Raw genomic sequence first — 12,137 nt, 5'->3', positions numbered from 1 at the left:
AAATAGACTTGCTGGAACAATTTATTTTAGAAATGCTACTTTTATACTAAAAATAATAACCCTTTATCATATATATTCCTAACATTTTTCTAATTTTCCTGCCTTTGAACTACAGTTCAGAGGTCCCCAAACAGGCATCTTTTGTTGTAGATATTTTCTGAATGCTTAAACAGATATCTTTTCATGGCTTATAGCCTTACTGTCATACTAAGAAACTCTTTACCTACAACTGGATTGCCAGTTGATCCAATACCTTTTACATGACAAACCATCCATTCCCAACTGATTGTAAATGCTACATTAATCATAAATTCCCATTAATTTATAGATCAGTATCTAGACTACTTTGTTCCACTTACCTATAATACTTAAAAAAATCTACTAGGAAACGTTCCCCCTTTTCTTTCTTTAGAACTCCCCTCAAATACTTACTTCTCCAAATCAAGTGACATCTTGAAAATATTCAAGCACATGCATATAGGAATACTGCATTCAAGTTCTGTATTTATGTCTATCCAAGTTCTCTTTCACCTCTTCAATAATGCATCTAAAGGTTTCTTCATATAGCTTTTTTTTTTTTTTTGAGACGGAGTTTCACTCTTTTTGCCCAGGCTGGAGTGCAATGGCACAATCTCGGCTCGCTGCAACCTCCGCCTCCCGGGTTCGAGCAATTCTTCTGCCTCAGCCTCCCGCGTAGCTGGGATTACAGGCATGCGCCACCACATCCAACTAATTTTTGTATTTTTTAGTAGAGATGGGGTTTCACCATGTTGGCCAGGCTGGTCTCAAACTCCTGGCCTCAAGCGATTGACCTGCCTCAGCCTCCCAAAGTGCTGGGATTACAAGCATGAGACACCGTGCCTGGCCATGTTTTCCCCTTTTTAAAAGCGAAAAAGTTAGCCGGGCACAGTGGCTCACGCCTGTAATTCCAGCACTTTGGGAGGCCGAGGCGGGTGAATCACGAGGTCAGGAATTCAAGACCAGCCTAGCCAAGATGGTGAAACCCCGTCTCTACTAAAAATACAAAAAAATTAGCCAGGCGTGGCGGCGGGCACCTGTAATCCCAGTTACTCAGGAAGCTGAGGCAGGAGAATTGCTTGAACCCAGGAGGCAGAGGTTGCAGTGAGCCGAGATTGTGCAATTGCACTCCAGCCTGGGTGACAGAGCGAGACTCCATCTCAAAAAAGAAAAAAAGTGAAAAAGTTTTAGGCCTAACAATCATGAAACAAATGCCATTGGTGTATTTGCCTAAGAACTCAAAGAATCTTCTGAAGTTAATTTCTATAAAGAATAAGTTATTTACAGCCAGGCGTGGTGACTCACGCCTGTAATCCCAGCACTTTGGGAGGCCGAGGTGGGCGGATCATGAGGTCAGGAGATCAAGACCACCTTGGCTAACAAGGTGAAACCCTGTCTCTACTAAAAAAAAATACAAAAAAATTAGCCGGTGTGATGGCGGGCACCTGTAGTCCCAGCTACCTGGGAGGCTGAGGCAGGAGAATGGCATGAACCCAGGAGGCAGAGCTTGCAGTTAGCTGAGATCACACCACCGCACTCCAGCCTGGGCAACAGAGCAAGACTCCTTCTCAAAAAAAAAAAAAAAAAAAAGAAAAGAAAAGAATAAGTTACTTACAAAAAAGAAAAGCAAACTTACAAAGACCAGAGGCTCTAGTCAGTCCACTGCTCCTTTATGTTATCTGACCATTCATTATCTCAGACACTTACTACTGACTTCTCTAAGAATCCAAAAAACAGAATTTCACTAGAAGGTGACAGTCTGTTTCAGCTAACCATTCATACCCAAGAGCTTAATTACAGAGCGGACCTCAGCATCCACCTTAGTGTCTCTCGGGTGGGTGGGATGAAGTCAGAGAAAAGGTGGTGCAGCAACAGCAACACAGGGTCCGCCAGGAACTGGAGCTTTTCCTACTGTCCCTGCTTCCTCCTCCCGTGAATCCCAACAACCACAGACACAGAAACAGTAAGCAGGAAAAAATGAGGAGGTGGCAGTAGAGGAGCCTATTTGTCTTATCACAGTTATTCATCAAGTAGCTGGTTCCTCTTTTCTGCCTCTCCTTCCAGATGACCCAATTACCCTCAAACTGCCTTCCCAACCCCGAAAGAAAGTCTCTGATTTTGTAATAGGTCAATATATACAAAAACTTCAGAGCTATTTATATTCAATTTATCAAGGACTACCTACGCTAACACACTTGCACAACACAACTTGTAATGCTGCTTTGTTATGTCTTCAGATTCAAAAACAATCTTTTTTCTTTTTTCTTGAGACAACGTCTCATTCTGTCACCCAGGCTGGAGTGTAGTGGTACAATCTAGGCTCACTGCAACCTCCACCTCCTGGGTTCAAGAGATTCTCCTGCCTCAGCCTCCTGAGTAGCTGGGATTATAGGCACCCGCCACCATGCTCAGCTAATTTTGTTTTTTAGTAGAGACAGGGTTTCACCATATTGGCCAGGCTGGTCTTGAACTCTTGACCTCAAGTGATCTGCCCACCTTGGCCTCCAAAAGTGCTAGGATTACAGGTGTGAGCCACCGCACCAGGCCCAAAGACAATCTTTTGTTTTTGTTTGTGGGGTTTTGTTTTTGCTTTTTTTGAGACAAGGTCTCACTCTGGCACCCAGACTGGAGTACAGTGGCGTATCATAGCTCACTGTAACCTCAAACTCCTTCTGCCTCAGCCATCCCAGTAGCTAGAACTACAGGCACAATGCCCAGCTGATTTTGTTTTTTAAACTTTTTGTAGAGACAGGGTCTCACTACATTGTGCCCAGGCTGGTCTCAAATTCCTGGCCTCAAGGGATCCTCGCAACTCAGCCTCCCCAAATCCAGAAATTACAGGGATTATAGTTATGAGCCAATATAACCAGCCCGTTTTGTTTAAAAATCAAATCCCTATCAAACTCACCTTTCTGAATTGCACTTTGTCTTTTCCAAAACCTAATATTCTGAGCTTAGCAGACACTTCCTTATGCACTGTTACACATGTTAGTGTTGCTGGAATTACAGTAAGACATAATCATCTGCTAAGAGCCAGCCAGTTCAACCCATTTCTGATATAAAAAGCAATTTTAGCACTTTGCGAGGCAGAGATGAGTGGATTACCTGAGGTCAGGAGTTCGAGATCAGCCTGGCCAACATGGTGAAACCCCGTCTTTACTAAAAATACAAAAATTAGCCAGGCATGGTGGCACACGCCTGTAGTCCCAGCTACTTGGGAGGCTGAGGCAGGATAATCACTTGAAGCTGGGAGGCAGAGGTTGCAGTGAGCCAAGATCGCGCCACTGCACTCCAGCCGGGGTGACAGAGCGAGACTCCGTCTCAGGAAAAAAAAAAAAAAAAAAAAGGCAATTTTATACTAATTTAAACTGCAGTGTAACCTCATAAGAGTTAATAAAGATAGGTCTATCACATGTTTCATGTCACAGCCAAATTGCTAACTAGACTCTAGAGCTGCATACTGAGCAGAACAAATTTTTAAGCCACAAAAATCGGCTGACAGAAAAGGTCACGTGACCATTTTAATTTAATCCTAATAGCTGGCAGCAATGATGAGCCAGGCCCGTGAGTAGAAAGATAGATTAGAGAGAACCCCCAAGCCATCCACTTCCTCTGCCAGCTGATTCCCACCTACATCAAGCTAGCCTGGTCTCACCCTGCGGTCATGGAACAGCAACAGCAGTGGCACCTGCAAGCTCCTTAGAGCTGCTTTTTTGAGACAGAGTCTTGCTCTATTGCCCAGGATGGAGTGCGGTGGCACAATCTTGGCTCACTCCACCTCCCGGGTTCAAGCGATTCTCCTGCCTCAGCCTCCCGAGTAGCTGGGATTACAGGCGCCCGCCATCACACCTGGCTAATTTTTGTATTTTTAGTAGAGATGGGGTTTCACCATGTTGGCCAGGTTGGTCTCAAACTCCTGGCCTCAAGCGATCCACCCGCCTCGGCCTCCCAATGTGCTGGGATTACAAGCATGAGACACCACACCTGGTCATGTTTTCTCGTTTTAAAAAGTGAAAAAGTTGGCCGGGCACAGTGGTTCACGTCTGTAATCCCAGCACTTTGGAAGTCCAAGGCAGATGGATCACGAGGTCAGGAGTTCAAGACCAGCCTGACCAACAGGGTGAAACCCCGTCTCTACTAAAAATACAAAACAAATTAGCTGGGCGTGGTGGCACGCACCTGTCATCCAAGCTACTCGGGAGGCTGAGGCAGGAGAATCGCTTGAACCCAGGAGGTGGAGTGAGCCAAGATTTCACCACTGCACTCCAGCCTGGGCGACAGAGACTCCATCTCAAAAAAATAAACAATAAAATAAAAACAGTACTCTCCACTGTTGCCCACATCACCCTCCTACTACTGAGCTCCTTCTCTGAGCCCTCTAGAGCAACCTTCTTTAAGTCATATCTACACAGGTGGTCTCCTCTTCCATCTCCTATGTTTCAACTGACTCCAATCTGGCTTTCACTCCCTACCGTGAAACCAAAAGGGCTGACCACCTAGTACCTGCAGTCCTTAAATTTAAGGAAGCTTTGGCCAGGTACAGTGGCTCACACCTGTAATCCCAGCATTTTGGATAACACTAAGGCCGAGGCAGGTGGATCACTTAAGGCCAGGAGTTAGAGACCAACCTGACCAACATGATGAAACCCCGTCTCTATTAAAAATACAAAAATTAGCCCGGCGTGGTGGCACACATCTATAATCTCAGCTACTCAGGAGGCTGAGGCAGGAGTATTGCTTGAACCTAGGAGGCGGAGGTTGCAGTGAGCCCAGATCGGCTACTGCACTCCAGCCACAGCAACAGAGTGAGACTCTGTCTCCAAAAAAAAAAAAAAAAAAAATTAAGGAACCCTTTCCCCACCCCCATTCACCTGACTCCTCAACTGCACCCTACACTGTCACATCCCACCTCTCTGTGTCACCTCGATCTAACCTCTAACAGCTGGGCACCCCACCTCTCCTTTTAACAACCCCTCCACCGACCATCACAAAAACAGAAAGACCAAGACTTCCAGACTGGACTCCAGGCCAACAGGCTGTTAGCCAGCAGTTGGCACTTAGTTGCCCTATACCCATTTTGAGCTTCAGATGTTCAAGGCATGGCTCTGCACAGCCAACAGACTTGCCTCCCCTCAGTGCTCAACATCACCACCCTCTAAATGTGCAAAGCAAACACAGAAATCATCCTGGCTTCCTTCCTTTCCCTACTCCCCTACACCCGGTCCATCAGCAACCTGGCTGACTCTACCACCCATTTCTTCCCATTTCCTTAGTCTCCATCCTCAGCCAAACCACGCCATTTCTCATCAACAGTCTCCTTAAAATGACCTCTGTCTCAATCTGTGCCCCCGACAATCCATTTTTCATTCAGCAATCTGAACAATCTTTTTTTTTTTTTTTTTTTTTGAGACAGGGTCTCGTTCTGTTGCCCAGACTCGAGTACAGTTGTGTGATCATAGCTCCCTGCAAACTCCAACTCCTGGGCTCAAGCAATGCTCCCTCCTCAGCCTCCCCAGTAGCTGGAACTACAAGTGCATGCCACGATGCCTAGCTAATTTTTTCTTTTAAGTAGAGACAGAGTCTTGATTGGGCTCAAGCAATCTTCCTGTCTCAACCTCCCAAACCGTTAGGACTATAAGCATGAACCACCGCACCCAGCCTCAACAATCTTTTAAAATTCACCTTTTGTCACTTGATGCTTAAAATTTTTCAACGGCTTCCCATTGCATCAAGGAAAACATCCAAGCTCTCTGCCAGTGTGGAAAATGAAGAGAATGCATCATCTGCACCAGGACCCTCACCCGGTGTAAATCAAGACTGTCCTGGGCAAACTGGGCCTCTGGCACCTGCCTGAGGCCGTGTGGCCAAGGCCTGGCTTCCACCCCTACCTCTGCCCTACAGCTTTGCTCCTGTGTGCTGAGCTTCACCCGCTATCCCTTCCGCAGGGCCTCTGCTGAGCTTCACCCGCTGTCCCTTCCGCAGGGCCTCTGCTGAGCTTCGCCTGCTGTCCCTTCCGCAGGGCCTCTGCAATCACTGCCCTCTCCACCTGAAGCATGGGGGCTCCGTGCCTACCTGGTTCCTTCTCATCCTTCAGGCCTTCTCTAAATACCCTAAACCAAGTGTCCTCTCCACCCAACAGCTCACAGCACCTATCACAGGCCCAAACTTCGCTTCTTCCAGTTCGCCATCTCCCCAGAGAATGAACCACCAATTACAACTTCTCGGTACTCAACCATCACCAAGCACAGTGTCTTGCTCAAAGTAAGTATTTCGTAAATATTTGTTAAAGAGTTCACTCCATCCCACAGATACCATATTATTAAGTGGGCATCCTAAAGCAGGCAGTTCTTGAGGTCACACAGTATAGGAAAAGCTGTGATGAAAAATGGCCATGGTTTCTGCAAGTCCCACCATCAAGGACCAGAGTCTATCTCCTACTCTCCAAGCCTGTGCTAAGCCTTGCTTTTTGTTTTTTTCTTCATTTTTGGTAGAGATGCGGTCTCACTATGTTGTCCAGGCTGGTTTCAAACTCCTGGCCTTAACCCATCCTCCCACCTTGGCCTCCCAAAGTGCTGGATGACAGGCGTGAGGCACCACTCCTGGCCTATGCTAGGCCTTACAACTTGCATTAAGCAAGGGAATGCAACAGAGGTGACACTGTGACTTCTAAACACGTCCTCAAGTAGCCTGTCAAACTCTGCTCCTGCCCTTACGGAATTCAGCCACTATGGGAGGAAGCCTGAGCTAGACTGTTGGAGGGGCAGGCTGAGGAGATCAGAGGCACCCTGGCTGAAAGCCCACGTGGGTGAGGCCAATGGGAAGCACAAGCCAGCCTACCTGCCAAGCAACTGTTAACTGCCCTTGCTAGCGTGGCCAGCACAGTGAGCAGAGATGAGCCCTGCCCACATCCATACCCTACATGATGATGAACAAGGACTTACTGTTTTAAGTCGCTTCATTTTGGGGTAGTTTGTTACCCGAGAGTATATAACTGATATAAGGCCATGGCAATATGCTCTTTTTAAACTTGGCACCGAGACCGGACGCAGTGGCTCACATCTGCAATCCCAGCACTTCGGGAGGCCGAGGTGGGCAGGTCACCTGTAATCCCAGCTACTCAGGAGGCTGAGGCAGAAGAATTGCTTGAACCCAGGAGGCGGAGGTTACAGTGAGCCAAGATGGTGCCACTGCACTCCAGCCTGGGCGACAGAGCAAGACTCCATCTTAAATAAACTTGGCACCGAGAGTGCTGGACTGGACAGTCCTCCATGGTGGAGCAGGATCCCTGTGGCACACCCCAGCTGTGACAACCACCAATGTATCCAGGCAGGCAGCGTGGGGACTAAATACAAGAGGGAACACATACCTGCCTCTAGGGGACTCAGCGCTTTCACAGGGGAAGGAAAGATTCCCTGTTTTGGAGGCATTCTTTATGTCTACTCATTGACTTCTGATCTAGGTTACTGGTCCCCAAGGACAGTCAGTGGAACAAATGCTGGCAGCAGCCTCGATCCATCCCTGTGGAAGCTACTGAGGACAACACTCTTCAGTTCCCACAAAAGAAAGACTAGCAAAGCATAAACACAACGCGCCTCCTGGCCAGGTGCAGTGGGTCACACCTGTAATCCCAGCACTCTGGGAGGCCGAGGCGGGCAGATCACATGAAGCCAGGAATTCAAGAGCAGCCTGGTCAACATGGCAAAACCCTGTCTCTACTAAAAATACAAAAATTAGGCCAGGCATGGTGGCTCACGCCTGTCTGTAATCCTAGCACTTTGGGAGGCTGCGGCAGGCGGACTGCCTAAGCTCAGGAGTTGGAGACCAGCCTAGGCAACATGGTGAAACCCCGTCTCTACCAAAGTACAGAGAAAGCCGGGCGTGGCGGTGTGCACCTGTAGTCCTAGCTACTCGGGAGGCTGAGGCAGGAGAACTGCTTGAACCTTGGAGGCAGAGGGTGCAGTGAGACGAGACTGCACCACTGCACTCCAGCCTGGGAAGCAGAGCAAGACTCCATCTCTAAAAAAAAAAAAAAAAAAAAAAAATTAGCTGGGCGTGCTGGCACACACCTGTAGTCCCAGTTACTCGGGAGGCTGAGACAGGAGAATTGCTTGAGCCTGTGAGGCGGAGTTGCAATGAGCTGAGATGGTGCCACTGCAGTCCAGCCTGGGTGACAAAGAGTGACACCCTGTGACCAAAAAAAAGTGCCTCCTGAGCTTCGTTCTGTGAAACATCCAGAATCCTTATAGCAGCGGTCACCAACCTTTTTGATGCCAGGGACCGGTTTTGTGAAGGACAATTTTTCACAGACAGAGGGGAAGGTTTCAGGATGAAACTGTTCCACCTCAGATCATCAGGCATTACATTCTCATAACCAGTGCACAGCCTACATCCCTCGGCGTGTGCAGTTCACGACGGGGTTCACGCTCCTATGAGAATCTAACACTGCCGCTGATCTGACAGGAGGTGGAGCTCAGGCGGGAATGCTCGCTTACCCACCTCTCACCTGCTGTGCAGCCCGGCTCCTAAGAGACCACGGCCCAGGAGTTGGGAGCCCATGCTTAGAAGACATTTTATCTTCTTCTGTTTTTTTTTTTTTTGGAGACAAAGTCTTGCTCTCCCTCCCAGTATAGAGTGTAGTGGTGTGATCTCAGCTCACTGCAACCTCAACCTCTCCAGTTCAAGTGATTCTCATGCCTCAGTCTCCCGAGTAGCTGGGTCTATAGGTGCGCACCACCACACCCCACTAATCTTTTGTATTTTTAGCAGAGACGGGATTTTGGCATGTTGGCCAGGCTGTTCTCAAACTCCTGGCCTCAAATGATCCACCCGCCGTGGCCTCCCAAAGTGCTGAGCTTACAGGCGTGAGCCACTGCATCCGGCCCCTTTTTCTATGTAAATTATCTTACAAGTTTCTTCAGCCTCCAGCAGAGACTTCATTTCACAAGGCTGGCCACAAGGGGAATGGGAAGACATGGAAGACAAGAGAGCTAGAAACACAAGGGGCAAAGGATGAAGCTCTAGGAACTGTAGCAGGTTCAACAGTGTCCCCCCCAAAATTCATGTCTACCTGGAACCTGGGAATGTGACCTTATTTGGAGCATCTTTCCAGGTATGATTAGTTAAGTTAAAATGAGGTCATACTGAATTAGGGTGGCCCTAATCTAATAACTATGTCCTTATAAGGTGAGTAAAGACACTGAGAAAAGCCCACGTAAAACAGAGGTAGAGAGTGACTCCTCTACAAGCCACACTGCTGGCACCCACCAGAAGCCAGAAAGAGGAAAGGAAGGGTCCTCCCTTGGAGCCTTCAGAAGCACTGGGGCCCTGCCAACACCTTGATTTCAGACTTCTGTCCTCCAGAACTGAGGGAATCAATTCATTTTGAGCCATCCAACTTGTGATGATCTGCTACAGCAGCCACAGGAAACTAACACTGGGTCATTTCTGAAGACCTTTACTAAGCCAGAACCACCAGGGTAGAAATCAAGTGCCCACATCAGCTTGGAGAAGCACTTGTTTTTTTAAATAGAGACAGGGCTGGAGTGCAGTCGTACAATCAGATCACTGCAGCCTCGAATTCCTGGGTTCAAGCAATCCTCCCACCTTAGCCTCCCGGATAGCTGGGACTGCAGGCGTACACCATAAGGCTCAGCTAAGAAAAAGAGAGAGCAAGACAGAGGACACGCATGTGCACACGAGAGAGAGAGGGAGAACGCGAGCGTGCGCGCCCACGTGCACGAGCCAGTGAGAAAGTGCGCACACATGCAAAAATGGGGTCTCACTATGTTGCCCAGGCTGGTCTCAATCTTCCCACCTCAGCCTCCCAAAGTGATAAGGGTCATAGGCATAAGCCACCATACCCAGTCAATGAAGAAGCATTTCAGGAATGAAGGCAAAGAGTCAAATACCATCAGTAGTAGCGGTACTGGAAGCTAACACTTTGAGGTCTTGCTTGGCTTGAAGCTAAGAATTTTATTTGTAGCATGTCATTCAGTCCTCACAACAATCCTGTAAGACACGAAAACTAAGGTAGAGACGTTCAGTAACTTGCTCTAGATCTCCAATCTGAGTTGGCAGAACCAGGATGTCCAGCACATGGATTCAGGTACAAGAAATACCACTGATATCTACATAATTACTAATCATGTTTTCCAAGATGAATGACATTTGGAAACAATTACAAAATAGAAAAATCACAACTTAAAAAATCTATATATACAGGCCGGGCGTGGTGGCTCATGCCTGTAATCTCAGCACTTTGGGAGGCCAAGGTGGGCGGATCACCTGAGGTCAGGAGTTCGAGACCAGCCTGACCAACATGGTGAAACCCCGTCTCTACTAAAAATACAAAATTAGCCAGGGATGGTGGCGTATGCCTGTAATCCCAGCTACTCAGGAGGCTGAGGCAGGAGAATTGCCTGAGCTGGGGAGGTGGAGGTTTCAATGAGCTGAGATCATGCCTCTGCACTCCAGCCTGGGCAATAAGTGAGACTCTGTCTCAAAAAAAAAAAATACACACACACACAGAGTGGGACCCCCAATCCGAGGGAAAACATCTCTATACACTCATGCATGAGAGATACAAAACACTAGAAGAAATACAATAATCTTACATGGTTATTTCCTGATTGAGAGATTATAAATTTTTGCTGTATGTTCCTAATTTCCCTTTTTTATAAAATTTTATTTATTTTTTTAAAAATAGAGACAGGGTCTAGCTGTGTTGCCCAGGCTGGTCTCAAACTCCTGGCCTCAAGTGTTTCTCCTGCCTCAGCCTCCCAAAGTGCTAAGATTGCAGGCATAAGCCACCATGCCCAGCCCCTAATTTACTACAATGAACATTTTAGATATTTTTATTAGCAAAATGAAGAAGTTGAAAATAAAATTGAGACAACAGGAACAAGATCTCCAGAGAAAGGATAGAATAGATGGTGGAGGCAATGGAAACAGACTGCCTGTTGGGGAGTTTAAAGAGAGAAAAACAAGAAGAGTGGCTAGAACAGATAGCAAGATTAACTGGGTGTTGAGGTATATAAGATTTAGGCAGCCGGGCGCGGTGGCTCAAGCCTGTAATCCCAGCACTTTGGGAGGCCGAGGCGGGCGGATCCCGAGGTCAGGAGATCGAGACCATCCTGGCTAACACGGTGAAACCCCGTCTCTACTAAAAATACAAAAAAAATTAGCCGGGCGCGGTGGCAGGCGCCTGTAGTCCCAGCTATTTGGGAGCCTGAGGCAGGAGAATGGTGTGAACCCAGGAGGCGGAGCTTGCAGTGAGCCGAGATCGCGCCACTGCACTCTAGCCTGGGCGACAGAGAGGGACTCCGTCTCAAAAAAAAAAAAAAAAAAAAAAAAAAAGATTTAGGCATGTTTGAAGGTGTAATAGAAGTAGCCACTGACAAAACTGTTGGTAACTGTTTTCCAGGGGAAAAATGTTCCTTTTACTAACATAGGAAGAGGCAAATGCAGACACAGAAGTCTTCTCAGATGAACGAGGAGAAACAGCTCACACCAGCAGGTCCATAATGCATAGGCTCCAGGAGCAATGACCCAAGAACCAAGTTCACCGTCACCACGGCCAACTGCCTAACCTCCCCGTAGATCCACTCATCTGTAAGATGGAGCTATTAACAGCACCTATCAGAACTGATGTGAGGACTATGCAGTAACAGCATAGTTCTCAGCATGGTGCCTGGTGCAAGAAAGATACCCAACAAATGCGAGCTAATGGCACAGGCATCTTCAACAAGGCAAAACGCAAGTGCGCCAACTGTCATCGGAGTGTCAGGCAGAGGGACTGGAAGGCTAAGGTTGTAGGGAATTTATTTCAACAGGAAAACCTTCAAGCACCTCTCTCAACACACTTTACATAATATGTATGCCAAGCGGGGATTAACCAATTTTCCAGGACTTATTTCAATTCCAAGTCCAAGCACAGCCCTGACTTGGGGCTTCTCCTGCCTGGAACCCTCTTTTCCCAGATGTCTGTCTGGTTTGTCTTCTCACCTCCTCCTACTCTCTCCTCAAATGTTTTGGCCATCCTTTTCAACATGGAAGCACCAGCAATGCCTAGAGCTCTACAGCAGACTCGTCCGCCATCTTTTTCGGCACACAGCCTTTTC

The 12,137-nt window shown here is 47.6% G+C and overlaps 1 protein-coding gene across 7 annotated transcripts in view; it reads right to left on the bottom strand.

The window, feature by feature from the left end:
- The window catches only part of GNB1 (G protein subunit beta 1), a 107,653-nt gene that overhangs the window by 82,533 nt on the left and 12,983 nt on the right, over positions 1–12,137 (bottom strand). The gene's annotated exons all lie outside the window — the stretch shown is intronic.

Source organism: Pongo pygmaeus, chromosome 1, assembly GCF_028885625.2.
Source record: "Pongo pygmaeus isolate AG05252 chromosome 1, NHGRI_mPonPyg2-v2.0_pri, whole genome shotgun sequence".
Taxonomy (NCBI): Eukaryota; Metazoa; Chordata; class Mammalia; order Primates; family Hominidae; genus Pongo; species Pongo pygmaeus.
This window is presented reverse-complemented; position numbering and strand designations above follow the sequence as displayed.